The sequence below is a fragment of the Pongo abelii genome, chromosome 3 (assembly GCF_028885655.2).
Source record: "Pongo abelii isolate AG06213 chromosome 3, NHGRI_mPonAbe1-v2.0_pri, whole genome shotgun sequence".
NCBI lineage: Eukaryota > Metazoa > Chordata > Mammalia > Primates > Hominidae > Pongo > Pongo abelii.
In genome coordinates this window covers 88,563,090-88,588,598 of record NC_071988.2, presented here as the reverse complement: position 1 = coordinate 88,588,598, position 25,509 = coordinate 88,563,090, and the positions used below count along the sequence as shown (strand labels likewise).

The 25,509-nt window shown below is 35.3% G+C and overlaps 2 long non-coding RNA genes across 3 annotated transcripts in view; one reads left to right on the top strand and one right to left on the bottom strand.

Annotated features, from left to right (window-relative positions):
• Positions 1 to 25,267, bottom strand: part of LOC129058800 (uncharacterized) — a 47,412-nt gene extending 22,145 nt beyond the window's left edge. For both annotated transcript variants that reach the window (XR_008524200.2, XR_008524199.2), the window contains exons 1-3: positions 21,384 to 25,267; positions 7,515 to 8,022; positions 4,816 to 4,905 (exon numbers count right to left, since the gene is read on the bottom strand). This is a non-coding gene — a long non-coding RNA (uncharacterized LOC129058800). The remainder of the gene's footprint in view (positions 1 to 4,815; positions 4,906 to 7,514; positions 8,023 to 21,383) is intronic.
• Positions 616 to 4,899, top strand: LOC134761282 (uncharacterized). The gene is made up of 2 exons (XR_010139720.1): positions 616 to 1,576; positions 4,425 to 4,899. It is a non-coding gene; the product is annotated as an uncharacterized LOC134761282 (long non-coding RNA).
• Positions 25,268 to 25,509: the final 242 nt, after the last annotated feature.

Genomic DNA, 25,509 nt, shown 5'->3' with positions numbered 1-25,509 from the left:
TAGTGAGCAGAGTATGAGATTAAGAACAACGTGCACAGATTGATTTTAGAAAAAAAAAAAGTGAGTGACTTCTTCCTTTGCTGTAGTAGGAAATACTGTAAAATAACATAGGTATTTTGAAACACTAAAGAGAGAAAACAATGACTGACTAATCCAAAATCCATCAGTAAGTCACTGTCCAGTCAAATTCTGTTTTATGTCCCCAAACAGTCTCTACTACCTGTCACATAAGGGAAGAAAATACAGAAGATGCAGTACTTACATTGAAAATAAAAATAAAAAGTAAGAGAATATATTTATAAATGATATACCTGATAAGGGGTTAATATCCAAAATTTATAAGGAACTCAACTCAACAGCAAGAAAACAAATAACCTGATTCAGAAATGAGCAAAGGACCTGAACAGACATTTTCAAAAGAAGACATGGAAATGGTTAGTAGGTTTATAAATAATATTGAGTATTACTCATTATTAGGTGAAAGCAAATTGAAATCCCAGTGAGATATTACCTCACACCTGTTTGAATAGCTGTTATCAAAAGGATATATTATGATAAGTCTTGGTGAGGATGGAGAAAAAAATGCAAGTACATAAAAAATACATTATAAAAAATGTAAATGTACAACCATTATGGAAAATGATATGGAGGGTCCACAAAAAAAAACTGAAAATTATGTTAAGAAGAATAAGCCAGGCACAGAAAGGCAGATACTGCATAATTTCACTCATATGTGGAATCTAAAAAAGTTGATCTCATACCCCAGTGGTTGAGCTGGGGTACCTGGGGATGTATTGGCCAAAGAACACAACATTTCAGTTAGATAGGAGAAATAAATTCAAGAGACCTATTGTACAACATGGTAACCATAGTTAACAACATATTGTGTTCTTGAAAAATGCTAGGAGAGTGGACGTGAAGTGTCAATTTACAAAAAAAAAAAAAGAAAGAGAATAGAACTACCATATGATCCAGCCACTTCTGAGTATGTATCCAAAAAAAGTGAAATCAATATGTCAAAGGGATATGTGCACACCCATGTTCATTGCAACATTATTCATAAGAATAGCCAAGCTATGGAAAAAACGTTAGTGTTCATAAGCAGATAAATGGATAAAAAAGATGGCAATATACACAATGAAATACTATTGGGCCTTAAAAAAAGGAAATTCTGTCCTTTCTGATAATGGATGAACCTGGAGGACATTATGCTTTGTGAAATAAGCCAGGAACAGAAAGACAAACACTACGTGATCTCCCTTACAAGTGGAATGGAAAAAAGTCAAACTCATAGTAGTTGATATGCTTTAGCTATGTCCCCACCCAAACCTCATCTTGAATTGTAGCTCCCATAATTCCCACATGTCCTGGGAGGGACCCGGTGGGAGGTAATTGAATCATGGGGGCAAGCCTTTCCCTTGCTGTTCTCGTGATAGTAAGTCTCATGTGATTTGATGGTTTTATAAAGGAGAGTTTCACTGCACACATTCTCTTTCCTGCCACCAGGTAAGATGTGACTTTGCTCCTCCTTCACCTCCTGCCATTATTGTGAGACCTCCCCCAGCCATGTGGAACTGTGAGTACATTAAACCTCCTTTTCTGTATAAATTACCCAATCTTGGATATGTCTTTATTAGCAGTGTGAGAACAGACTAATACAGAAGTAAAGTGTAAAACGACAGTAATCAGGGTTAGGGGGTGGGAGAAAATGGCGAGCTGTTTTTGGTCAAATGGTACAAATTTTCAGTTAGATAGCAGAGATCTATAGCATGGGAGAGTGACAATATTCAATAATAATATATATTTCAAAGAAATTTAGCAAATCTCAAATATTTCACCACAAAAAGTGATAAGCAAGTGAGATGATTGATATATTAATTAGCTTGATTTAATCATCCCACATTATATACATCTATCAAAACATCACAGTTTACCCCATAAATGTATAAGATTATGATTCTTCAATCAAAAATAATATTAATAAAAAAGAAAAGGCAGTTTTTTTGTTCATGATTGACACACCATGTGATCATCAGTATGAGTTAAAGAATGGTGAAGAGGGAAGATGTTACACTAAATAATTCAGTGTACACGTATATAACTTGGCACTAGATCTGCTTCTGGTTCCAGAGGAAAATAATCCATCTGGTTATAGAGCCAGCATTGAGATTGCAGAGCAAGAATGAAATCACTCCCATCTCAGTACAGCTCATATTTACCTAAGTAACATAAGAGTGTTTTTGGAGAATTGCACTTTAATTCAGGGTCTTTGATATGTTCTATCGTGCTCCTTAATGATTTTCATGGCAACCACAAGTAGGGAGTGTTGTGGGCTAAATTGTGCCCCGTCAAAATTTCTATGTTGAACTCCTAACCCTCAGTACTTGAAAATATAACTATATTTGGAGAGAAGACCATTGAAGAGGTAATTAACTCTAAATGAGTTAGGGTGGGGCCTGATTCAATATGACTGAGTCCCTTGTATGAGGAGGAAATTTGTACACAGAAATATCATGAGAGTAGGCCATGTGAAGACTTAGGGGGGAAGACAGCTATCTACAAGCCAAGGAGAGAGACCTCAAAAGAAACTTACCTTGATGACATCTTGATTTTAGACTTCTAGCCTTCAGAACTGTGAAAAAATACATGCCTGTTTTTTAAACCACACATTCTGTGGGACTTTGTTATGACAATCTTCGAAAACTGATCCAGGGAAAAATAGCTTTCTACCTAGATTCAGTCAAGATAAAGAATTACAAAAGTCCAATCTCCTGTCCTAAAGACAGTTTTTTTGAATTCTCTTTTTCACTTTTCATCTTTCTCTTGATGTGTAAGCAAGAGAATTGAATGCAACAAGAGTTACGCTATGTCACTTAGTAGAGTAGTCAGGCATAGCATCTGTGGTCAGGAACTGTGTTGTCTTTCTTTCAATAGTTGATGTTTGGTTAAGTGCTCAGTGAAGCTGCTTTTTATTATAGATTGCACCAGATTGCTAGTATACACATATGGAAATGAGTTTAACCCATTTGCAGTCTCTAGAATCTATTCTAGGACCCTAGCTATGGATATAATCTCTATACTGCATGGTAGTCTTTGGTAAACACAGGTCTTTTGACATTTTAATTTCCTCCACTATTATTCCAAGTGAAGTAACTCAAGAGTGGAAAACCAAAAACTGTAAGCTCTCACTTATAAGTGCAAGCTAAGCTTTTAGTACACAAAGGCATACAGGGTCATATAATAGATTCTAGAGGCTCAGATGGGGAGGCAAGGAGGAGGGCTATGATAAAAAACTACATATTAGGTACAATGTACACTGCTCAAGTGATGGGTGTATTAAACTCTCAGAATTCACTATCATAAATTCATTCACTAACAAAAAAACCACTTGTAGCCCAAACTCTATAGAAATAAAAATTAACAACAAAAACAAAAAAGACAGGTCTATGTCAAGTGTCTTCCTTTGAAAAGTTTAACCATTCTCAGACATTCAACCACCAACCATTTCCTTTTAAAATTTCTTAGTTCCTGTTATCAGAGTACATTTACGTTTTCAGAAGAATCAGACTATAAAACTATATTTCTTTTCATTTTTAAAGGATGTATTATATACTTTAGTAAGAAGATTACAAATACGGGTGGCCCTATCTCTAGGAAGAAGTTTGCAAAATTGAATCAGTCTTTTGTGGTCACAATGTTGTGAAGTATTTCTGCACTTATTGAGTGAGGGTTGGTAGACACTGTGCATTGTACGGTGGAACATTCATTTATAATTAATGATTATAGAGCCCAAATTAGTGTTAACATGAATTCAAAGTATTTTCTGCATGGTTTCAATATACACTGAATTTTCCTGAAATGCAAATATAGTGGAAATTGAGAGAAAAAACTATTATTTTTTCTTAACAGAACTTTACTTAACATTAAATACCATTTTAGAAAATCATGTCACTGATGGCAACACTAGCTGTGAGACTAAAGTATACCACTAATAGTATTCCTACTTCTGCTGCTTATGTATTTCAAACAATTATGGTGAATCTGAGTAGCAATGGGGCTCTGCAAACTTCATTATGTTTTCTACCTTCTCTGTACCTGCATATTAACATTAAGAAATGCATATTATCTTATTATAAATTATTTTTCTTACATTTTTATTTATATTAGAGTTTAGGCATTATTTTCAAAATATTTTTGAACTTTTTTTTTGAAATTGTGTGAAATTGTATAATGGGTTATACTATCTATAACCTTTGTTTCAGATAGTATTATAAAATATTTGTGTAAAGTGGTGCTGTGTGTCTAGAATTGCCTCTGGGACTTGCCTTTAACTCAGTCTTACTGCAGTTATGCACCTGCAAACCTTTAAAACCCGAACACAAATTGTCTTGAAAATTGAATTTCTGAACTATTTTCTAATTTAGAGTGACTGGGAAGGAAGAAAACTACAAGCGTGACTGTTTCTGTTCAAACTGGCGACCCCTTCAAGAGCTATTGAATAATAGAATGAAGGCCATCATCCCAGTGAAGGAATTCTCAATATACTTTCATTAGTAAGCATGTTTTTCCATTGTTTTAATCTTAGACCTGAAATGTAGAATGATTAGTGGTAACTATTTTGGCTGCTTAGTAGCTGGTTTTGCTACCCGGGTAAGTTCTATGAAATTAAGAGTTTTGATTTATTATTTCACAGTTGCATGTGGCAATTCCAGGAACCATTCCAAAACTACAAAGATTAGCTCATTTATCTTCACAGCAACTACTTTATCCCCACTACACAAAAGAGGAAACTGAGGAAGAGACATGTTAACTTACCAAAAGTCGGTGATATCCAGTAAATTGCAGAGCCTGGACACAGTTGTCTGGCCATGGAGGCCATGGGCTTGGCTAATTATGTTACACTGCCTTCAAAGGTTGCAATATAGCAAACGAGAAAGAACACGGCAGTAAAAGGATTAATGAGAAAACAGAATTAGATGATATTGCTTTTTTCATAAAGGGATCTTTAAGTTTCCACTTATGTTAAATTCACCATCCTATATCAAGTATGAATAATCAATGGAAGACCACCTTCAAATAAGAATTAATTTAATTGTTTATGATAGAGAACCATAAACATTTTCAATTGCAATTGCCTTTTAAATGAGGAGAAAGAAATAAACAACTCAATAGCTATTATTAGACATATTATTTGAGCAACAAAGGAAAGAAGAGACAAAGTGGGGGAGGGGAAAGAGAGAGAGACAGAGATAGAGAGAAAGTGAGAGAGAGAATGGAAGGTAAAAGGTACAAGCAAGCAGGGAAAAAACGTGAAAAGAGAGCAATGATTACTGACTTTATTATAAGTGAGAAATCTGGCCATTTCTTGTCCGCCTAGTCTAGGCAAATTTCTGGTGTTTTAGATTATTTTCTTTTCTCATTCAAATGCTTATTTTAAAAGGATTCTGTTTTTAACCAGCTCATTTACCAGCGCCCCACTCCCACCGTGCCTCCAGTTTTCAGGAGCTGGAAAAGCTGGAACAATAATGGAACAATCATAATACTCCTTTCCAGACAGATGCACCTTCATTGATTTTCTTTATACATCCCCTTTCTGTAACATCCTCCTTTTGATCATATAATACAATTAGATCTTTGTCATAGCTTCTGTTTTTAAAATGTGCATATAATATTTTAATCTGTGGAAGTGATTATAACATAATGTTACAATGTTATAATGTTATAATATTATAACGTAATGTTATAATGTTATAATATTATAACGTAATGTTATAATGTTATAATATTATAACGTAACGTTATAATGTTATAAATATTATAATAATTTTACGTTAACATTTACTAAAATGATTCAGCACTGTGCATCAATGGCTGTTTATGGATAGAAGTTGTTGTTGGGCATTGCTAAAGGAAAGCAAGCTACTTGCAGATATCAATGAATTCAGATTATTATTAGAAGATTCTGGTGAAGCAGCAATAGTAGAAGGCAAACAGTAAAAAATGAAAGTTTCCGCTGCATGGAAATATTTATTAATTTTGTTATTATTAACTTTTGCAGTTAATTCTTAAGTTTCCTCTGTTATTATTATTTTGTAATTGTCATCGTTTTAGTGTTCACATAGCCTGTTGTCTTTTATTGATTTCCAAATATCACCATTTGGTCAATATTTACGTTTCAATGTCATGTTTCTTTCCCTCTAGAATAATCTCTTTTGAATATGACAGCCATATAACTTTGTTTTGTTATTTTGAGCACTTAGAATTGGGAGTCTTTGCTTCATATTTTTCCAATGTTTCATAGCATTGATATTTCTTGTTGTTTTCTTTTCAATGACACTGCTTTTATTTTTAACTAAGCAAGGTTAACATTAGTCCTAGACTGAAATACTTGTATGTCCTACCATTAGATTATGAAATAATATATTGTCTACTTAGGCTATTCAAAACAATGTTTCTTATATTTTTGTTGATTAAATTCATATAAAAGTTTACAGTAAAGATAATGACCCCTGGTGAATAAATATCTACCTATATATGGTCTCTTTAACCTGAGGATTTTGGTGTTGAAATGCTCCAGATGTATATATGATTACTTATTTAATTGTAGAGAATATAAATTTCTCAATGTGTAGTCACTATCTTTCTACTGGAGTCATAATGATTAGTTGAAAAAAGCTGTGATATATTTTTCAGTTAAAATTCATACAAGTAGAAATGATAGAGTGTATAAAAATCAGAAGCTACAGGCACGAATGTATTAGAATGATAAGTAATCATAAATCTTGATTGCAAGATGTCCGCTTTTCTCAATTGATCTTATTTGACAATAGTCAACAATACAGTTTTTAAACATTCTATATTCCTGGTCTCAAAGCCACACTGCAACTAGGATTATTGGTCGATTGTTTTTCTACCAACTGACCTTGACTTAGAAGAAATCCATATTCTGTTTATATTAATAACCTTTACATTTGTTCTTATATAGAAAAAATGTATTCAGTGCTCATGAAATAATAATATCGCATTCATCTCAATACAAAGACTTTTACTCGCACTCCGCCCCATGATTCTAATTAAACTTGAAAGGGAACAAATAACATTTAAAGTTCTTTAGGGAATAATGTTACACTCTTATTGGTTAGTTCATCCTCCTTTCAATCTTCTCTAAACTCTTAATTTTAGGTCTTTCAAATGAATTTAGTTTTTACATAAGAGTTAATATAAATATGCAGTAATTATATTCATACCACACATATATGTACATGTTTTGTAGCCTTCTCATTTCAACTTAATATAGCATGAATATGTGCCCTCCAACACATATTCCATTGAACCATGCTATTTAAATTATTTCGTGATTTGCAACTGAAAATGTATGGGTCACTTCTAAATTTTAGTTCACCAATACCTTACTTCTGATTATATATAGTATTCCCACGATCTTATGTTTCTAAATAATGTTAGCGTTAGCATTAGCATTTTGTGTATACAGTTTTGCACTAATCTCAGCTTACTTCTTCAGCGATGGCTTGATGAGTATGCAGATCACTCTCTGTTTTCCATGAGAACACCCCGAAGATCCATTTACTGCCCTTCTTTGTCCTGCCTCGTTCCAAAGCAGGGTAACCCTCAGGAGCTTCATCACTTGGGACCTTGGCTTTCCATCGTTCCCCTGAAAACAATGAGAGCCGCTGGCTCTGGCAGATTAGCTGGTGGGAGGAAAGAGAAGTTGGGGTGCTTCTTCTGTAGTGCTTGCTTCCACCTCCTAGTGGCTGGCCTCGGGTTTGACAACAGCTGAGTTCTGTGGTTTAATCTCCTATCCTCTCTTCATGCTTGGGTTTCATCAGTCACTAGACTTACCTCTTCTGCCTTAGAGGTGGAAATGGCTTCCCATGTTGTTAGTCGCTAAATGCTTTATATGCTTTGATTCTTTTACTCTTGGCCACACTTCTGTAAATAGCACCTCCATCAATCTCCCCTTATTTATATCTGTTGAGTAGGTCATCTATTTTCTATCTGAATCTGATAAAATAGGCAAAGGGATACAGCGACATTTTAAGCATTTGGAATATATTGTCACATTTTCTTCACAATTTAAATATACCCCTAGTAATGTATATGAATTTAAATATTCCTATAACTTTCTAACATTAGATTTGCTGTTTTTAATTATTGTCAAGATAACAGGCAAAATAGAACATAATACAGCATTCCATGATTGCTAATTAGGACAAATATTAAGAGAGAGAGTGTGTGTGGTGCGTGCGTGTGTGTGTGTGTGCACGCACCCATGCTTGCAGGTAAGTATACATAGCAATGTGTCTAAAAAGTGCTAGCCACGAATTATGTCCACATTTCAACTCAAGCACAGAATAGACACGTGAATAGAGGCAAGACCTTTCTTCTTTAAATAATATTGGCCGGGTGTGGTGGCTTAAGACTGTAATCCCAGCAGTTTGGGATGCTGAGACTGGCGAATCACCAGAGGTCGGGAGTTTGAGACCAGCCTGACCAACATGGAGAAACCCTGTCTCTACTAAAAATAAAAAAATTAGCCAGGCGTGGTGGCGGGCGCCTGTAACCCCAGCTACTCGGGAAGCTGAGGCAGGAGAATCACTTGAACCCGGGAGACGGAGGTTGCAGTGAGCCGAGATCGCGCCACTGCACTCCAGCCTGGGCAACAAGAGTGAGACTCTGTCTCAAAAAAAAAAAAAAAAAAGCCTTTTTTTTTTTGAGATGGAGTCTCGCTCTGTCACCCAGGCTGGAGTGCAGTGACGCGATCTCGGCTCACTGCAAGCTCCGCCTCATGGGTTCACGCCATTCTCCTGCCTCAGCCTCCGGAGTAGCTGGGACTACAGGCGCCCGCCACCACGCCCGGCTAATTTTTTGTATTTTTAGTAGAGACAAGGTTTCACCGTGTTAGCCAGGCTGGTCTGGATCTCCTGACCTCGTGATCCGCCCGCCTTGGCCTCCCAAAATGCTGGGATTACAGGCGTGAAGTCTTATTTTTTAAATTTTCTGTGAGCCAGAGATAATAGTAATATTTGTTCCCTTCCAGCTTTAAGTCTGTGATTGTACATCCCCATCAGATACAAAAGGACAGAAAGAAATCCTGCATATTCTGATAATGCACGATTGAAGAAGCAAAATCCACTTTGTGTGTTGAGTCACTGAGTCATTTGTAAAGCTACTTTTTTTCTCCAAGAACTGATGAATGCCGTGATGTATGTTATTTCTTTGGTAATATACTTCATCAGAGAATTATTTTTACAATGCCCAATGAAGTAGACTTAACCTTTTACTGTGTTAAGGGTCAAATTCTGTTAACAAAGAAATCATTCATGCTAATAAGAGAAATGGAATTCTACGTTTTTATCATTTCACATTTATGTATTGCTTTCCTGAACTTTTTTGTTGGAAAACTCTCATTTTGATATCTTTACGTTATGAATGGTTGGAAACATTACCTGAAATTAAGTGGTTCACTTCATCACGTTATTTTTCTTAGTACAGAATGTTTCCTTGGATTTTAAAAAGGGGTCTTGTGGCATGATAGGAAAGAGAGTATTTCTTGGAAGACAAGGAGCATGAACCTCAGAAGTAGCTCATTTGTACCGGAGGTAATGGTGTGAGAGATAGGTAATGCTAGGGCCTTTGAGAGGCTCAATGAAGTGGAAAAGGTAGATAGAGAGCTTACATATTTTCTGCAAATGTGTAGAATTTGCAATACTAAACCTGGGAAGAGCATGTAGTGTGTGATGTGCTTGCTTTGCATATGGGCATGGTGTTATTGACTCACCTTCACCAGGTCAAGGGCTTTGCATTGTTGGGGTGATAGATTTACCCTGCTCAGTTTGCCTGTCCTCCGTGAGCAGGAACATGAGTTTGTGAGACATCTGTGTAGGGTTAGGAGGGCAGCTGAAAGCTGTTGAACAGAAGGGAGCTAACAGGCTTGTGCACAAATTAAACTTGTAAGTGTAGTGCCATCAGTGCTCTGTGGAAATGCTGAGCAACCGGAGCGAGGTAGGAAGGGAAATCTTTAGGGATGTGGAGCATTTGGGGGGATTAATGAATACCTCAGAGAATGGGAAAATCATGATATTTCTATACACTATTTGCAAGAAAAATAATGTACAGAAATATTATGACATATTCCAAAAGCACATGTGGATGTTTAAGCATACATTTAGGCTTCTACATTTAGTAAACTAGATTTTAAAATGTTTTTCTAACACTTAACAGAGGATCTGTCATTGACTCAAACTATCATTAAAACAACAGCAAAAGCCAAAGAAAGAAAGAAAGAAAAAGTGTAAGGGCTCTCCCACAAATGCCTCAGGTGAGCAGAAGAGAAAGGCAGATGGCAGCCTCTGTGCTCAGTGGCAGCTGGCCAGCTTGGCCAGAATTGGCTGGAGATCCATGACCCTTTGGCTCTCTTGGGAGAGTGTAAAGTTCTGTCAGCTCATCCATTCAAATAATTAGCAAAAGATATTATTTCCCTGCTCCATCTGCTTGCATTTTTCCTAATAATTGGAACACTGAATAATGTTCCCAAGTCCTTCAGCTTCTCTGCCGCCACAACTGATCACATCTCTGGGGAAAGACCCAAGACTGAGAGAATAGTCAGGAAATTAAGTCTTCCCATGTGAGGGGCCTCCATGAGAATATGAGATCACTGCAAGCAGAGGTACATCAGGGCTCAGGAGTTTTGTGAGTGTGAGGTGGCAGAGATCATTCCACTTTGAAATTCACAGCCTGCAGCCTTCACCGTAGACAGGTGTCTTGAACATACAAGGCTTAGGAACCATGATGCTTACAAAAAGAGCAAGTGTTAAATCTTGTACTCAATCACAAATCAACCTTAAGAAATTGCCTTATAATGCTGGGTTGGGAAGCTTGATATATATATGTATATACATATATTGTATTATATATGTATGTATGTGTGTATATACACACACACACACAAATACACACACATATATATAAAATCCTACAGCGGTGGTACTCTTATGGATATTCCATTATGGATTTCCCCAGACAGGGACTATGACTCTGCCTTCCTCTGCATGGTACCTAGCGCAGCACAATGCATGATGGCACTCAATTAAGTCCAGTTGACTTGGTGACTGTAAGTGCTTCAAACCAGTGAAGAATAGAAAGAATCAAAGTGGAATGTATGTTTGCATTTTGCTATTAATGTTAAATTACCTTTTCAACTCTAAGGCCCTTCTGACTTTGTTTCTTCACTTGGGACTGTGAGGGTGAATCTCAGTAAAAGAAATGATTAGCACCCACCTCAGTGTTCATTCACTCCACGTGTTTTACTGAGTATCTACCACATGCCAGTATCAGAGATGCCTGATTGACTCCATTTCTGCAAAGCAACCACTATATTTTTAAGAAGTAAAGTGTTCTAATATTTGTCAATGTAGATATATTCAAAAGTAAGTTAGCAGCGGTTAACATTTGTACTGATTTCTATGACATTTAGAAGATTTTATATTAATAAATTGTAAGAGGAAGTGGTTATTTAAAAACTAAATTCATTTTCCTGAAAATACATGTTTTTACTGAGAGTTCATTCTACCCAAGATACTTTTTTTTCTTCTTCAGACAGCATATAAGTTATGAAACTGGGACAAACACTTAGTTTTTCAGATATGTTGTCAAATGTTTTTTCTACTATTCTTTCTACTCCCTATCATATAAGAATGGAGCTACTATTTACTTTTTTGAAAAGAACAATTTTCCTTTATAAAAAAGATTCTCTTAAACATTGTCATGTTGCAATTAAGATGTGAAAGGATTTAAAACAGAAACATCTCTCTATTGCAAGCAAAGTTTCAGTGTGTCTATAACAGAAGGAAATGAAATAAAGTATGATAAATGCATTTCAATGGTCAATTTAAATACTATAGTTACATAATGTTTAATAAATTTAACCTACTAATAGGAAAACATCATTTGTGGATTTCTATTTTATTTGAGTTTCAGCTCCTTCAAAAAGTAATATGGAAAAAAATAAGTCAATTTCCACGTAGGATAAAGTAACCACATGGGCAAAGTTAAATTGTTATATATTTTATAAATATAACCTATTTGCTCATCAAGTCATCTGAATTTTTTCCTGAACATCTCTTTTTTTAAATAAAACTTCTCCCACTAAAGTAGGTACATTATTGAGATATATTATATGCCATTTTAAAATACGTTGTCTTTCTGTAGGTTTGATGTCATTGCTTTATGCTACCTTTATGCCCATTAGGAAGCAAAGTTGAACTCGATTTTAAAATGTAATGTCTTTACAAGAATCAATGTCTTCGACATTTCATTTTGTAGATCAGTATAATGAGGCTTTAAAATCTAATAAACAGGCCAATATCATAGAACTAAGTTTGGAATCTGGGCCTTGTGTATCCGCATTATGTTATCATCCACTGAGATGCTGGTAGATGTTTGAAGCTAGCTCCCTAGAGTAAAAAGCCTTGAATTATAGCATATGTTGATTTTCATGCTGTAAGTACCCTCACCAAGGCTGATTTAAACATATTACCATGACATCACTGAATAAGGAGTTACAAAGGGATTTACAGTAGTTCATCATTTTACATGATTTCTGTTGTATTGTTGAAATAGACATAAATAATCTCAAAAGCATAGATAATAAAACATTTAAAATTAAGAATTGGTGATTTTTTAATGTTAGTAGATAATTGTTGTTTATAGAATTTATTCAATTGTAAAGGCATATAACCTTTAAGAAATTAAGAATGGCTGTGTTTAACAACTGACTGATTCCTGACTATTTAACACTTGGTTCATACAGCTCTTGTAAGCTGGTACAAGCTGATCCCGTCACACCACTGGGTCACCAAAAATATTGATGTGTCATTTTGGGTGGTTGAAAATGTTTCCAATATGAATCTTCTCAATTTTGTTTTCACTGGCATGTGATGAAAAAAAGAGAAAAAGAGAGAAGAGAGAAATAGTTTGATATCTATATCAAATTGGGCACAAGTGATATAGGCTGCAGGACTGAAAATGTTTAAATTTTAGGCCATTGCCTGAAGTTTCTGAAAAAATAGTCACTTTCTTAGCATTTTTTTTAACCTATGAGCACGTGCACACACACACACACACACACACACACACACACACACACACACACCATCTTATCTCTCCATTTTATGCTTCTTGGTCCTGGGTTTCCAGGCTTGCAAACTTGTTTAGTCTGTATGAACATTTGCTAGAATTCAGTCCCAGAGTTTTCATGTAAAAACTTTTGCTGATGAAGTATAACACTTATACTACAGAATCATCACCATACTACAATGTATAAGAGAACCTAATTATATTTAATGGTAAATCTATAACCATATTGTCATTAATGTTGTTAACTATATATTAATGCCATTTCCTCCTATGAGCTACATTATTTTTCCTGATTCTATTTTGCTGTGATTGTTTTTTGCCAAGCGAAATTCATTGTATGGGTTGATGTTTGATTCATGTGGTGAAAAGTTTACACTAGGTAAACTGAGATTAGGGTAGGGGTTTTACACAAGGAGCATAAATGTACCAAAGCGGAAGTGAAATTTGGAGTGATATAAAAGGTTCTTAGAAAAGTGGATTATGGCAACAACAGAAGCCATCAATTATTATTGGCCCTCAAATACAAGTATGGGGAAATAAATTTTATTCAGCAGTGTAGGGGAAATGTTAGCATTTAGGTGGATACTTCTGGGTAACTCACTCTCTGCCTAGTATGGGACAGCAGAGGGTCACTCATAAAACCGCCTTCATGAGTACATATCAGTGGCATGGGTGTTAGGCTTCTGAGGACAAAGCAGAGAAAACTTAGCCAGTCATCAGATATGGGGTTATGAAATTGACAAGTACCAAGCAGTCCTGAAAACTCTGGTAGCGTATGCAATAATCTTTAAAATTCTTTACAATCCTCCAACTCTGATTTCACTGTATTATTGTTGGGATGATGATTACTATCTGGGGAGGTGATCCTGATGTGCCAGATGGTAAAATGAAGCTCTGAGGCCATGACTAGCATTGTGAAAGAGCAGATTGGCAGCTCTCCTGCAATCTGATAGGTGCTGGGAAGGCCTGAAAAATCCTAAAACAGCTGCTCTTTGATGTATCATCAAGCTTAAATTTACAATATTGGAGATTTATATTTTTGGGTCTTGAATGAGTACCTTGATGAAGAGGAAATATAGCAGGGGAAAAGATTTTAAAAAGGTAAAACTGCATTAGTTATTCCCAACTCATGGAAGAAAGGAACTCTGTTTTCAAATGAAGACATTTAGATGAGAGAGAGAGCAAACCCACCTCACATGGATATTGGATAGAAACTAGATAAAAGGTCCAGCAGGGACGATGCATTTTCAGTGACCCCAAGATTAGATAAAGGTCATAAATAAAAGGAAGAATCAGCAGGAGAAACTTTTACAAGGGTTGACCCTCTTTACAGGACAAGCTTTGATTAATCTGATCTAGCCAAATAAATTTTATATTCATCTGTGTAAGGGATTTTTATTTTCACATTTTACAAACTATTCAGATTGTAAAATGTATGTCAGAATAGTCTTGACCACAGTATCAGGCAACAGAAACAAACACACACACACTTTCATTTTATAAAATGAAATGTGTGGTTTACATTTATTCTAGAACAGATGAATAAAAAAGACGAAAAGTACAGTGAATATCCACTAGGTGGCGAGTGTGCTATGTCCCACTCACCTGCTTAAGGTGGAGCTGTTTCATCTTGTTCATCAAGATCTTATCAGATTGCGTTGTGGCCAAACAGATGTTTGAAGTGGATTTTAGAAGCCAGATAATAGTTTCCAATTATTAGAGGGTAACTCGCCTTATGAATTAGATGCCTTCCCCAACCACTGAGCAACATGAAGGGGTATTTATTAGATCACTATGTGTTTTAATACCACTGGTCACCGCTGCCAGGCTTTTCATCTGAACTCTGTTCTGGTTATATTCCCAATATCATGCAATCTGGAGTTAAGAGCACCGTCCTGGGCTACAGATTCTTTCCTGTAATTTTCCTCGTACTAACGACTGTTAATCAACCAAATGGACCTGAGATCCTCTTCCTTTGGCACTTTACAAGTCTTTGTTCTTTCTTTACGGCCCTCTTATGTGAAGTACCACATTTTAAGCATTACACACAGAGGATTAATAATTGTAGGCTTGGAAGATAAGATCAGCTGATAGGGACATGTACCTACTCAAAGTTACACTACAATGACACTTCTGCCTTAGAAAACCTCTCATTTATGAACCCTTTTTGGGGGCAGGAGTAATTTGCATTAATTTGATGTACCAATTAGACAAAATGTAATAGTGATCTTTACACTTTCTTAGGTGTATTCTCTTTCAGTTTGACTTAGTTAACAAGAATTGCTTTCTTCCCAGCTTACAATGAACTCTAATCATTTGTGTTGTATCCTTTATTTTTCTTTACCCCTTTGATTTATCACATATCAATAGAAAAATTACAAAAGTAACATGATCCTTATCTAGTAATGCTGAAATTTTTAAGAATGTCAATTATAATGTTAATCTTGAATCAAATTGTCATTCTCTTTCTCAAGTTCATTTAGACTTAGCACATTGTGATTTCTGATTGACTATCATTTGTGCAAAGTATTATAGAGAAGTCAAAATATAAAGAACACAGATCAGTTGAAAAATCAGGGTAGAAAAATATCAATAATGTTATGTAAGTCAATTATTAAAGTAACATCTACATCAATCTCATAAACAATAAATAGACATAAAGGAGCCTCTTTACTCTTAAGTTAGTTCCCCTAAAAAGCCAACTCTAGCTTCTAAGCACTCTGAATTATCTGCTTTTCCTCTCTGGGCAATGTCCTTATTTGCTAAAAGCTCCCGATTCTGTCAAATTAGAAAGTAACTCACATTAATTTATTAATTGCTTATACATTCCTATTTTTCCTTAACAGGATTTACTTAAGAATAAAGAAATGCCTTAGAAGGAATTTTTAATGCTAATGTCTTGGGCAATAATCAGAGTATTCTTCCACATGCCAGGATCATGAATGTTGATATGCTAGCCAGCAAAGACATGTGCTCCTCTGAAGATTCTCCATAATGGGAGGCTTAGATCAGAGCTGTGGAGAGACAGCCCATTAGAATCCTGGCTCCACCACCAGTAGCAAAAACTAAACAAAACAAAACAAAACAAAAACATTGTGCAAAACAAAACAACAACAAAATGCTACTTGTGCAAAAATAGTGGTTTTGCACAAGGTGCTAATATTTCTGAACCCCTGCTTCCTACTATGCTAATAGGCAGGTGCGAGAGGGGATAATAATACCTAATACATAGAGTTGATGGAAATTGAAATGAAACAGTACATTGACTTAACACTTTGCTTGATAAAGAGTAAGTTCTGAATCAATAGTTACATTATCAGTTTTTACTAATGTGATGAAACATGGATCAGAAAAAAGCAGGATATATCACCATTGTAATTTGATTTTATCCTAATTTCCAAGAAAAATAAATTTAAAATATTTTAAAACCTACATTTATTAACTTAATCCCATTGCAGTGCACATAATTTTAGTGACTTTTTAAATTACAAACAGAAAACTTGTTATCAAGCCATTCAACACTTGAAAACTGTACTTAAGATTATTTACACAAAATAATATTTCTCAGTATTTTCCTCTACTTTAGCCATTTAAAATTTCTCTAACTGGTGGGCTGCGGTGGCTCACGCCTGTAATCCCAGCACTTTGGGAGGCCGAGGTGGGGGATCATGAGGTCAGGAGATCGAGACCATCCTGGCTAACACAGTGAAACCCCATCTCTACTAAAAATACAAAAAATTTGCCGGGCGTGGTGGCGGGCGCCTGTAGTCCCAACTACTCGGGAGGCTGAGGCAGGAGAATGGCGTGAACCCAGGAGGAGAATGGCGTGAACCCAGGAACCAACCCAAATGTCCAACAATGATAGACTGGATTAAGAAAATGTGGCACATCTACACCATGGAATACTATGCAGCCATAAGAAATGATGAGTTCATGTCCTTTGTAGGGACATGGATGAAATTGGAAATCATCATTCTCAGTAAACTATCGCAAGAACAAAAAACCAAACACCGCATATTCTCACTCATAGGTGGGAATTGAACAATGAGAACACATGGACACAGGAAGGGGAACATCACACTTCAGGGACTGTTGTGGGTTGGGGGGAGGGGGGAGGGATAACATTGGGAGATATACCTAATGCTAGATGACGAGTTGGTGGGTGCAGTGCACCAGCATGGCACATGTATACATATGTAACTTACCTGCACATTGGGCACATGTACCATAAAACCTAAAGTATAATAATAATAATAATAATAATAATAATTACAATAAAAGAAAAAAAAAGAGAAAAAAAAAAAAAAAAAAAAAAAAAAAAAAAAAAAAAAAGCCTTTTTCTGCTGCTTAGTAATCTACTGTCAGTAAACAGACTAAAAGTCCACCCATCAGAATAGATAGTAACTTTGTGTTCTCATATACAATAGAATATCATGGCACTTTTATAGAATCTAAATTATTTTATAAAAACCATAAACTTACAGGTAGGTGATTTAGAGATATGTTATTCATCTAAATGTATTTGAACAGGTTCTATTTTTTTTAAGTCCTGGCAAACAAACTACTTTAGAAGCTTAAAACATTTCAGCAGTTTATTATTACAGAGAAGCTACATCTGGTATAAATGATTATTAGTTGTTGTCAGAAATGCATTATTAATTCACTGGATCGTGCTTTTCAATGTTAATTACCCATGGCATGGTTTTTCAGATCCAGTCTCATTAATCACAGGCCCTAGGCCAGTATGCTAATTTGAAGTCTATGTAAGGATTAGTAAATATTTGTTCCTCAGTAATACAGTAATAAAACTATGAACTAGAGTATATCATGACTGAAGACCATTGCTATAGAAGGTCAAATATTGGATAACTCTAGCCATCTGGAAAAGTCTTTATTTCTCCATGGAGTACATAACATCCCAATGGTTTGTCCCATATAATTGACATTATTCATGTGAGTCACAGAGTAATCGCCTGGGTGTTTTGGTTGTTTGCATGTTCTCTTTCCTGCTTGCTTATCTGTTTTTAGAATCCAACAATGTTATTTCATTAATTCCCAATGAATGAAGAATTTGAAATATGAAGTATAATGAGCAATGTATGATCCAGGATCTTAGTTAAAGAAGAGTCTCTCTCTTAATTACAGGGAAATGTGCAGAGAACATTTCTTGCCCTGTACACTTCACTCTCATGTGTTAAAAATAACTGACACACTCCCTAGGAATTATTGCAGATTATATCTGAGGAACTGATTCTTGGGACATAGGCTTAAAGGACAGTTAGGTCGTTATTCTTCATGAATACCTTTCCAATATAAATTTCAAAAATTGTCTCTTAAGAACAGTTTTTCATATCTAATGTGTCATATGCATTATCTGCCCTTTGCACCCAAACCTCAGAGTTTTGGCCTGTTTGTGTTGCAGTCTTCCAGTTTGACAAACTAAACTGCACTAGCGAATAGAAGCAGGCAAACGTCCTGTCAGTCCACGATGATTTAGATTCAAATTAACCATGCTATCACTCTATGAAGTGATTCTGGTAGGGAAGATATTAATTGAGGTATCTTTAGATGTGTGAGCCTATTCATGACCATCAAAAGTTGTATATCACACATTGACCTTGTGTTGCTCTTTTATGTTTGCTTGGTTCTGAGTACAAATTTAATTCCTTCATTTATTAAATCTTCTTATTTTGTTAAACACTCATATCTCCCTTTTTGCTTTTGGTTTCCTTTCTCCATCTCCAAGTCTCACTTCTCCTGTTTTATTTGTGTAAATGGTCTCTGTTCTTTCTCTTTTTGTGTTTTAATGGACACCTCATAAGGTGGTGCTTTCCTGGATGGCTTGCTAGTCCTCTGATTTCCTAACCCCTGAGCAGTTATTGAAAATTTATATTCAGATAATGGTTTTGACATTGAGCTTTCCCTTTTTGACTTCTAAATCTTAATTATACCAACTAATGATAATTCAATGTGGCCAAGTCTCTTTGCCAAGTTTCTTTATTCATACTTGGTCACATTTTTAATTCTTTTCACTTTCTGAATTATTCCTCTCTCTCTTATTATATGACAGTACCAATTTTCAGGTTTTGAACCAAATATCTTCTGTTATATCCTGGTTTTCAATGACTGGAAATGTTATTTAAACTTCATAAACCTCAATTCCTTCATCTGTAAAAATATGGGATATAATCTCAATCCCACAGTTTTCTTGTACCAAGTAAATGAATGAATATACAAAATTCATGTTACATGGTGATTCAGGAAAGTTTATTTCCTTCTCCTTCCTTATAGAGGGTATTGGCATGACTGGTATTTGACTAACACATTAATTGAAAGACAAAGTACTGGCTGTTACTGATGGGCTTCTTCACCAAAACATACGTTTAGTAGAGATTCTAATTTTAGTTTAACTATTAATATCACCCTTAATAATAATTCCAGTTCTTCCTGTTAGAGATGACCCCTTCCATTAATCTAGATATGACCACAGCAAATTTCTTACTAGTCTATCTGTTTTCAGTTTTGCTCCGTTCCACTTATTTCTCCAAGTGGTAGCTAGACTATCTATACAAGTACATATAAAAATTTGAATCACACACACACACACACACACACACACATGCATTTTTCTACCTTGCATACATCCTTGAAGTCTATGAAGCTACAAATGTATTTATATAATTATAAAATCTCTAGTTAGCATTTTTTAAAGAGTAACAAATTAAAAAAAAAAAGACTGGAAAAAAATCCTTAAGAACAATTGATACTCATAGTCTCCAGCAATTTCTTAAGAATCAGTAAGCAAAAGATGAACAACGCAATCACTAAAGGGATGGAGAACATGAACGCGCAGTTCATAGTGAAAGATACATCACAGCCAATGAAGCCCTCTCCTAAAGATGCTTCTATCCACAACTGAATAAAATTTAAAATAAAAAGGAGGAGATTTTACATTTTGCCTATGAATTTAGCAAAGATTAAATGTTTTATAATACCTAGTATGTGGAGGGCATGGAAAATACCATCATAACCCATAAAGTCAACATTCTTTAGCTTGCTTTCTAAGTCCCTCTGACCTGGATCCTTTGTGTCCCTCCAGCACTGATCCACTATCCTCTCCCATTCTCCAACCTCAATAACCTTTCTGTAACTCGTCTCATAAAGTATATTATCATCAGTCTTCACACAGAATTTTTCTCCTAACAGAAACATCTTGCCTTTTTTTCAATTCATTTAGTTAACAGATTTATTCTTTACTGTTCATTAATTTTAAATAGTTCACCTGGAAGAGTCTACATCTTCCACAGTCTCTGCTAGATGACCCTCCTGTATCTTCACATAGCAATCTTTGTCTCACTTCTCACTTTTCATGCTGTTTGTCATTGCCTGTTTGGTCTTAGTCAGCCTGCTAGACCACAGGATTTCTTGCTCACTTTCTTATCCCTACCATCTATAAAACTCACTGAAGTTTAGTGGATCTTCAATAAATAGATAATGAATTTGTTAACTGTTAATATTTGAATATTTTTACAAATGCTACCTGATGATTCACAGATCAATAGACTTGTCACAAAGATCCCAATGTGATTGCATGAGTATTAGCTCATTCAGCACACTGTCTAATTCCTAGGCATTTTCTTTTCTATATTATTAATAGTCTATCCTAAAATAATAATATGGACTATTATAATCACCATATTTTATTGGTAAAATTAAGATATAAAAAGATTAATCCACATGACTACAAAGATGCGTAGTCATCAAAGGCTGGTTCTCTAAGTATTATTTAGAAACCAGAAGAATGATTTTCCAAGCCTATGAATTGGTTTCTATGAGTCTTAAGGATAGGATGACTCTGTATTAAATAGGATTTTAATGGCTATAGGTAACAGAGGGAGAGAGGGAGGGAGGGAGAGAGGGAGGGAGGGAGGGAGAGAGAGCCAATTGAGATATATTGGGTCTGTTATAAATGAAGAAGTTGGATTCAGGTGATCTTATATGGTAATGTAGAACTATTCAAGTGACAAAATTAATAGAATACAAATTTCTTAACATTTAAAAAAAACAGTGCACTTTAACCATTATAATTTTCCCACAAAATAATATAATTCCTTGGGACTTGGTGATTTTTCTGACATGAACGTGTTAAACTAGAAGCTTAGTGACATGAAAGTGTTAAACTAGAAGCTTAGTGACATCTGTTGGAGTTGTTATGGAAGGATTCTTACCATAGATGAGGGGGTCGAACTACAGTTCCTCAAATCTCTCAAATTCTGAGATTAATGAGTCCAGGGATATGTGAAGACACTGTAATCAGTTTGCTGTAATCACAAATGTTATACAAGCAGAATTCCATTTCAGGCTCATAAAAGTTTTACATTCCATATAATGAAGATCTAGTTGATAAGATCACGCTGTGCCAAAAATGGACAAGTGACCTGAGGGGTATCTATTACAGACCAAAGCTTCCTACATTCCTACAAAAACACAAATTGGAATAGGTGACTCCATATTATTGTTTATAACAGAAGGTGTTCATTAGTATGAATCCATTTTACTGTCTACCTTAATCTTATTTTAAAACTTAACAGAAAATATACATACTTTTAAAACTTTTCCAGTTAGAAGTTAAAATTCTATAAAATAATCGACAATAATAAACATCGAAAGTACTGGTGAAGCTAAAATTATTGCAAGATATACACAAAATAGTCCATTCTGTTTATTATTGTTATCATGCAATAATATGGGTGGATTTTTTCAACAAATTTGGAGACTCCATTTTAAGGAAGTCTGTGAAATACAGGCTACATGACATATGCCAAATTCATTTTTGGGGACCCTGGAGTTAAAGTAGAGATACTGAAAATTGTCCCTTTACTTGTCTATCAGAAGAAACATTCCAAGTGGTGTAGTAAAGCGCTGTACAAAATAGGAGTTGTTTTAAATATTAGCCCCCAGGAATAAACCATTAAGGCAGATGCTGTGAATTGCAAACGGTTTTGCCATTGAGATGTTTCTCAGATGAAAGCATTTATACATAATGCACAGCTGAAGAGTGGTGGGGAGGGCAGGACTAGCTCTATAGGGATTTTTGAATCTAAAATTGGTTAATGATTTTAAACAATGATTAGGAGACTATTTAGACTATTTAGCACAGAGTAAACTGAGTTCATTTTTCTATAAACCAATTAAGGTCAAGAATCACATTGCTATGGCTAGAATTTGGTAATCTCCCTGTCATTTATGTGCTTATTTCTTTACTATGTTGGCTATTTGGAAGTACATCTGTTTTACACTTCTGGAATAATGCCGTTCTTATAGAAGGGTTAGTTCCTTAGTCATCAAAATAAACTGACCCTGAAGTTTCAAAAAGTTTTGCCTGCAGAGTGTTAAACTCATGTATTGGGAGAATCTGACTTATAGGAAGATATTATTTTAAAAACTTATTTTCATTACCAGAGTCACATATTGCGAGCAAGTATGTTATTTCTGGAAGTCACTGGAAATCTTTGCATATGCACAGTAAACATTTAATTTTAATATAATAACTTAATTTCCCATAAAATAAGCTATTTGTACTTAAAAGGCTCACATTTACAGAGAGTATATAAGGGAAATGTCAGCCTAATGAGTTACTCTTAAACATTTTTATTGAACAATTTTTGGATGCTTCACTTGTGTATACTTAGCTGATCATGGAAAGCAGGACTCCCAGGATATTTGTCCTGCCATCTCCCCTCTTGTCAGTATTCTCTCTCTTCTTCACTTTTGCTTTTGATTTCTGTAATAGCACAAACATTTAAATCCTCAAAGCAGATTCGTAGTAATCACAGCTATTACCCAGCACCAATCTTTACTAATAATACCGCAAACAAATACAGATGAAACAGCCTTTCCTAGAAGAGGCTGAAACTGTCAGACAACATGCCAAAATGTCCACTTTCTTTTTTCTTAGAACACCTTTTGTTTTCAGAATAACAGAATTTTTTGGAACAGATACATAAAAATATAGCTCACAAAAGGTTCCACTTTAATTTGGGGGAAACATCTTTTTATACTCTGTTAATTGTACAACTCACTAGCTCTCATTCTCCAGGCAGCCCTGCAGCATAAATTGACAATGGCAGCTTCATTTACAATATTGCAATCTGGGCTGTCTGGATACTGGATATATCCTGATATAACTATTTATTAGATAAGGACTCCTTTTTTTTTTTTTTTTTTTTTTTTTGAGGCAGTGTCTCACTCTGTTGCCCAGGCTGGAGTGCAGTGGCGAGATCTCCTCTCACTGCTGCAACCTCCGCCTCCTGGATTCAAGTGATTCTCCTGTGTCAGCCTCCTGAGTAGCTGGGATTACAGGCATGTGCCACCACACCCAGGTAATTTTTTTATTTTTAGTAGAGATAGGGTTTCGCCATGTTGGCCAGGCTGGTCTCAAGCTCCAGACCTCAAGTGATCCACCCACCATGGCTTCCCATAGTTCTGGGATGACAGGCATGAGCCACCACGTCCAGCCCTGGGACTCCTCTTTTCTATGTAAGTACAGTATCAGGTTAGTAAGAGATGCTGGGTCAAGGTTAATAGCATGTTTACAAATGAGAACTGGTTGAGGTTGCTCATTTCCTAAGCTTCCCCAGTAGGAAAGGAATGAGGCACAGGCCCTTTCCTTTCCAAGTTTCCACACAGTAAATTACCTTCTGTTGATCTATTTATTTTCCTATGAATCTCTATAAACACAGCAGCTGTATATCCTTTTTTGGAAGTGTTGTTCTTACAGGAGTTGATAAGGATTTTATTAAGTTTTTGGAAATATTATAGAACTGCATAATCTTTAAAAAGAGATAGAATGTCCATGACAATGAGTTCTGGTTGAACCTAAGTCTCACTTTAAAATTCATAGTCTACTCGCTTTATTGCAGCAAGTGAATTATTTAAGTTTTCTGACAAGTGGCTACCTCATCTGATAAAAAAAAGAAAAGTAATCGTGAGACACAAGTTATACTAAAGTGCTTGCAAAGCACAGCAAGTAGCAGGTGCTCAATGAACACTTATTTTCCTTGCCTTTTTGTGAAGTTAATAAGATCTCAGATGTTTCCCCTTTAATTAATGATGTCACACAATTGTCTTGTGATTATATTAACTGTTTAATATTTCTTTATCTCCTTTCCTACTGTTATCTTTTTTCTCCATTACCCTAAATGTGAACGTTTTTCCAAGTTACACTCTCAATTCATTTATTGTCTCATTCTACATTCCTTTTTAATACTTTTTAGAGTATGGCAATTTTTTTATTTTGAAACTACACACATAAATTGAATTATCGCTTTTACTTAGGTAAAATGGAAACCACAACAAGCAAAAAAGAAATGTTTAAATTAAAAGAAATTCTGTTCATCAGTCATCTCTGACCATACTTTCAAGTTCCATTCTGAGTATGGGAGATTTATATTTTCAATTTTATTCAGTACTTTATCAATAGAAAAGTTTATACATTATAAAAAACAAGTCTAAATGCTTCTCATGGAATTTCATTGCTACATTCTTTTTTTGTTCAAAAATATTTTTGTACCTAAGTCCGGTGTTACATGAGGTGCTAAGCAAAAGAAGCATGCTTTCTACTCTCAAAGAGCATATTGACTAAAGAGGCAGAAAGACATTAGTCAAAAGGTTATCCAAAATACAAACTGTAACTATAATAGATCATCCTAGATTGCCTTTGCATCCTAGATTGCCTTCCTAGATTGCCTTTGCAATGATGAAATGTTAGAATTCATACAGCAAGTTATAGAGACCTAGTCACTTGTCACATTGAGGGAGTAAACTTAGAGTTGAGATCTGAATGGTGAGAACCATTTAATTATGCTATGCAGGTTAATGAGAAGAGAATGACCAGGACAACACTCTCAACTTCCTTTTTTTTTTTTGGCATTTTACTATCCGCCTTGACCACTGCCAGCCAAACCCTCATCGTCCCTTATCTGGAAAGAAGAATCAGCCAGTTGTTGAAAAGGAGGAACAAGATGAAAAAATTAAGAGGGTCCCAAGGATTACAGAAGGCATGAATTTATTAATACCACCATTTAGTGTCCAGGTAATTTTTATATCCTCGCCCTTAGAGTCAGATCCTTCATGATTTTGCTCTACTCGCCTCTGGTTTTGCATCTCTAACATCTTCAGCTTACTTCCAAACTTTCTCTATGCTCCCTCCACCTTCCCATTTTTGTCTAGAACGGGTTAAAATTCATCCACATCAACACTTGCTAGTTTGCCACCACTTCACTCTTGGTACAATATATCTTTTGGGAATAGAGGTCCAAGATCATCAAGCATATTTTATTCTTCTTAAAGGAA